Raw genomic sequence first — 5,963 nt, 5'->3', positions numbered from 1 at the left:
CAAGAGGTCTTTTTTGAGCTTTTTCACAGAGGCTCTCAATGAAAACACTAAACTGTGAACGCAGATTTTCGTTAATTAAATTTGAGCCTCACAGTAATAATTCCACACAGAAAAAATAAAAGCTATTATTACATCCAACCTAGTACATGTCTTGGGCAGACACTCCGTAAGACTCTTTTCTCCGCTTAGGCTTAATATGATGATACGTGTCACCCAAAGAAACATACCACGTGATCCAAATAAAATTTGAGATAACAAATAAAATTAATTCTAATCCAATATTTATTATAAGTATCTAATCACTAAAACGCAAACATAAGAACCAAATAATTAGCTATTTTTATATTACGATAATAATGATTTAAAAAAAAAAAAAAAAGCTATAGATGCACTAGCACGTGTAGCCTAAAGTTCCGACCTTTTTACCTCTGCAAATAAGAACATATTCGTCTTGTCATTGAAGAATCTAGGCTGCCGACAATTCTCAGTCTCTACACTTTCAGAAATAAAGGTGTCAAATTTTACATAAAATTAATAAAATTAAGTCATTTCTTCAGCACCCGTTTATTTAAAATATTTATATACGTATCTTTAGTTACTAGTTGGCTGTGATATGATATATAATGTGAAGAACAAGCACTAGCAAGATAAATCAAAGGGTTGTTGAGATGTCAATTAGAAACTGGTAACAGCACAGCTTGGCAAAATTTTGGACATTTGGGATTAAGAAGATTCTTAATGTCGTTTGTGTAATTTTATATACACAATATTTATTTATTCTTCAAGTATATTCAACGTAATAGTTGTTGGGTCATCTTTACTCTAAACAAATTCCAACCACCATAGCTTCTTGAAGACCCAGCTTTTTTTTTTTTTTTTTTTTTGGTGGGTAAAAAGCTTGAGGACCCGTTTGCAGTTGGTGTTGTACCGTTGAGTTTCTTCACAATAACTTGGTTATTTCGATCTGGGTTTGTGGAAATCGACTTGGCATTGGTCATGGGTATTGTTCTGATTTAGCTTTTTTGTTCTGGAATTGGGTCAAAAGAGAAGAGCTTCACCATGTCTTGGAAGAACAGAGGAGTAGAGTCAGCTTCAAAGGGTGTGGTGTCTCGGAAATGGACTCTTTTGCTTTGTATTGGATGCTTTTGCGTTGGGATGCTCTTCTCTGACAGGTAACTTTTCCCCTGTAAAGCTTGAAACACTCCTTTGCTCTTCCAATCAATTGTTAAGCAGCCTAGAAAATTTGGGATTGTTCACTCTCTAATGTACAAGAAAAATATTTTGATTCTTTGCATAAAGGATCTGTGGGTTTTAGAGAAGATATTGACCTATTGTCTATCGAGTATAGGTTTTAGCTGTTTAGGAGTGCCATGAGTAATTTGGGTACTTGTAGTTTGACCATGAAGCTGGTTTTACGGAAGCTTTTCTCACTGTCTTACTCCTCTATTTCCTGTTCTTTATGGACCTTACTGTACAATCAAATATAGTTTTGAGTTTATGGTTGATCTTAAATTTGCACAGAATAGTCCTAAACTATTAAAGTTTAGCTGGACTTGGGAACTTTTATGGCGTTGATGTTTAAATTCAGTTACACCTCTAATTTAGATGCAATAGAAATGTAGTTCCAAATTTTTAACACCTGTATAATTTTGTTTTGGAAGCTTTAAATTTCTCTGGTTTCTTTATTTTTATGCTAGTTCTGTTTTTCTTTTTGCTGGCTTCTCCATTTTCCAAGCACATGAATATCGAAAGTGTTATAAAATATACCATCACATTTATCAGAATGATCATTACGAATTTACGATGATTTCATTCTGTGGCCTTGCTTTGGTTTCTTCTTTTTTATGCTTATATTTTCTCCTATGGAATTTGAATACGATCTCTCATTCTTTTCTTTTTAACTCTTTATGTGTTATGTCTTCTCCAAAACAAAGAACTCAGTGCCCTGTGTTTGCCTTACTGAGTAAGCTATTTGGTTTGTAGAATGTCAATACTACCTGAGGCGAAAAGCATATCAAGGACAAGGGTGGATGATGAAATGCAGAAGTTGGTTTCAGGTTGTGATCCCAAAATTGTGAGTATTTTATTTTTATTGCTTGGTTTTTAAGTGTGTTATTCTTCATTGTTGTGCTCTGACATGGTCATGGTTAGTAACTTCCTGATTTGTTTATGTTTTGCTTACTTGAAGAATGGAGAACATGAAGCCAAGGACATTTATGGAGAAGTTACAAGGACTCATGATGCTATACAGTAGGCCAACTATTGTACTACCAATATTTATATTTCTACTAAAACGCTCAGATGTAAATTATTTATGTTACTTTCAAACTGCAGAACCCTGGATAAGACAATTTCAAATTTAGAGATGGAATTAGCAGCAGCAAGGGCAGCTCAGGAATCAATCCTCAATGGCTCACCTGTGGATGACAACCTAAGATTATCTGAATCAATAAAGAGGAGAAAATATTTGATGGTCGTTGGGATCAATACTGCTTTCAGTAGCCGGAAATGAAGAGATTCTGTCCGTGCAACTTGGATGCCTCAAGGCATGTGGACTTTAAATATCTATATATTCACACTTAGAAGCATGCATGTTTAGTACACTGAATGATTTTAATATTATTACTTTTCTGAAGAATCTTTTTATTTTGTAATTAGGTGACAAGAGAAAGAAGCTTGAGGATGAAAAGGGCATAATAATGCGGTTTGTGATAGGTCATAGGTAAGTACTTCGTGAGAGCTAAAACCTACTTCAGTTAATGCATTCTCGAATTTCATTGTAACTTTCTTTTTTCAAATTTTTCCTACTTTAGAACATACAACTTATACTACGTGGTTAGAACTTGTATTGTTTCTCCTTTTACCTGTCACATGACAAACCTCACAACTTTGAAATATAGCATTGTTCTAGTGTAGAATTGTCACTTTCTAATCCTGTACTTATCTTTTTTCTGTTGGTAGTGCTACATCAGGTGGTATCCTTGATAAAGCTGTTGAAGCAGAGGATCAAAAGCATGGTGATTTTTTGAGATTGGTAAAACCATTTTTCTTCTAATATGCTTAAGTAACATATATTTTATCTTCGAACTACAACCTTAAACAAGTCATCTTTAAATCTTTATTTGTATTATGGTTTTAGAGTAAATATAATTAAAAATCAACTAACCATGCGAATGTTTTGCACAAATCATGGAAACAGGAGCATGTGGAAGGTTATCTAGAGTTGTCAGCCAAGACAAAGACATACTTTGCAACGGCTGTTGCTTTATGGGATGCAGACTTCTATGTCAAAGTTGATGATGATGTACATGTAAATATAGGTATTAGATATGATATGTCATACCTTCCTCATGGTGCTCCAGTGAATGCTTGTACTTTTCATCATCTTTCCCCATTTTTTCCTTCACTAATTCATTTTTGGTAAATTTACAGCAACACTTGGTGCAACTTTGGCTACACATAGGGACAAATCCAGAGTCTACATTGGCTGTATGAAATCTGGGCCGGTCCTAGCTCAAAAGTGAGATAATGCTATGTGCTCTTAAAGTTACCTGTTTCAGATCATAGCATGAATCATACTTTTACTTACTTTCCCTTTCTTTTTCATAATCAGAGGAGTAAGATATCATGAACCCGAACATTGGAAGTTCGGCGAGGATGGTAACAAGTATTTCCGTCATGCGACTGGCCAGCTATATGCTGTCTCAAAAGACTTGGCTACGTACATATCAATTAACCAGTAAGTTGTCAGTCTGCTGCAAGTTGATTTTCTTTTTCTTTTCATTCCGTCTCTTAACAATTCTATTACTTTTTCTCCTTGTTATGGATCATCTAGGCATGTGCTACACAGATATGCAAATGAGGATGTTTCTCTGGGATCATGGTTTATAGGATTGGACGTGGAGCATATTGACGACCGAAGATTATGCTGTGGAACACCACCTGGTAATCTCATATTTTCACTTCGTGATTTATAAATTATAAAATTTTGAGTTCTAAGGAAATTTGATGAGAATTAACTCCCTGATTGACTCATCTTTTAACTAACTATTTGATGTTGTTAAATGGAAGATAGAAAAACAAAATCTCTTGTGCTGTAGAAATGAAACAACATAAGTTTTTTACTCAAACTATATATGTGTGTTTAAGTAAATAAAATAAAATAAGGGGACAGTCCTATTATAATTTAATAATTTTAAATATAATATTTTGTGCTCTTCTACCTTTTTTTCTACCCTCTCCAATCAACCCCTTGTTTTTAACCTTTTGTTTTTGTCTCGCGTATATATTCTTTCCCTCGTTCTTTTTTTTTTCTCTGTTATTTTGATGGAGAGAAAATTAAAGTGGAAAGTAAAAGGGAGAAAAAAGTGAGTTGTTGTGGTTTATGAAGCGGAACAAATGTAAAAATATTGAGTTATTTATAAGAAACATGAGTAACTCCACTTATCACTAGAACCTCCATGATTCTTGTCATGAACCAAATTCCTAGGGGCTCAAGATTGGTGAGAAAAAAAAAGTCTATCTTCAAGATTGGAACAAGTTTTAATTTTAAAGTAGAATCCCATGATTCTTGTCATGGTTGAAGAAAAATGGAGATGGTGATAAAAGTCCGAAAAATAAAAATAAGATTGAACAAAACAGATATTTCACTGAAGAAAAATAAATAAATAAATAAAATTTCCTTTTTTTGTCCATATTTTTAGTATCTCTTACATTATTTTTTGTCTTGTATTTATCTTTTTCCTAGTTTTTTTTTTTCCTGTCTCACCGTCTTCACTTTTGAGCTATGAAGAGGATGTTTTTGCATTTGCTTCTTTAAAATATTTGCACACAACACTCACAAGAGGGGAAAACATGAAAATGAAATTATGAACAATGGGCATTGGCTTGTTGCATGTGTAAAAATAAGATCATTACTAATTTGACCAACTCTAATCTTACCACAGATTGTGAGTGGAAGGCTCAAGCAGGCAACGTCTGTGTTGCTTCCTTTGACTGGAGCTGCAGTGGGATTTGCAAATCGGTGGAGAGGATGAAGGAGGTACACCGAAGATGCGGGGAAGGCGAGAATGCCTTGTGGAGTGCAGAATTTTAAAGTGAAGCCCTTCTGTCTCCTCCTGTACAACAAAGGAAGAAGGATCGCCTATGCTGCTCCTTCTACCGGTGGAACTTGTTTTGTAACATGTCCGTACAGATACATGTTTTTTTGGTAACAACTTACAAGTGTAAAATGAGAGCTAAAACAAGCTTGAAATTGTTGATGTTTCTTTGGGGATTTCCGCTCCAGTTTAGATGAGAACACACAAAAAGGAACTCCACAAAACAAAAAGAGTGTATTGTAGTGAGAAGAAAAAAAAAATTATTCTTTTTTTCAAGTGTTTGGGAAGAGACATTTTGTTAGTGTGCCCTGGCATGACTGATGAAGGTCCACAAACACAATAAGTGCCACCATTTGCGTGCCATTTGTTCCTTAATTTTAAATATAAAAAGAAAAGCAGATAAAACCTTTTTGTAGGGTTTAGAGTTATTTTCAGTCTTGTTGTTTTTCAGGTTTATTGTATAACTAAATGATGATTTATCATTATACAATATGTCGATTTTAGTTACAATTACCATTTTTTTTATTGGTCTCATGTATAATGACATATTCCTTCCCGACAATAAAAGGGGGAATTATCAAGAATACCAAATATTGACTTGTTATTTTTTCGGGGATAATAGCGGTAAAGCTATTTAAATTTTATATTTTTAATACTTAACTACGAAATTGATATTTTAGAGGTAAAATTACCTAAGTTTTCATTTCGTTTTGCTCTGTATCCCTCCGTTCAAAAATTACAATTAAGTGTCACAGTGAACTGTTTACGTGTACACACTTGTATAAGTGAAATTTTTAGTGGCTTATGTAATATTAATTATTAAAATTTTATAAAAATAATTTAAAAATTATGAAAATAAAAAAT

The 5,963-nt window shown here is 33.6% G+C and overlaps 1 pseudogene; it reads left to right on the top strand.

Annotated features, from left to right (window-relative positions):
* Positions 1-413: 413 nt before the first annotated feature.
* Positions 414-5,609, top strand: LOC115725138 (probable beta-1,3-galactosyltransferase 2; annotated as a pseudogene).
* Positions 5,610-5,963: the final 354 nt, after the last annotated feature.

Source organism: Cannabis sativa, chromosome 6 (assembly GCF_029168945.1).
Source record: "Cannabis sativa cultivar Pink pepper isolate KNU-18-1 chromosome 6, ASM2916894v1, whole genome shotgun sequence".
NCBI classification, from domain to species: Eukaryota; Viridiplantae; Streptophyta; class Magnoliopsida; order Rosales; family Cannabaceae; genus Cannabis; species Cannabis sativa.
Note: the sequence above shows the minus strand (reverse complement) of the source record. Positions and strands in the feature narration are given on the sequence as shown.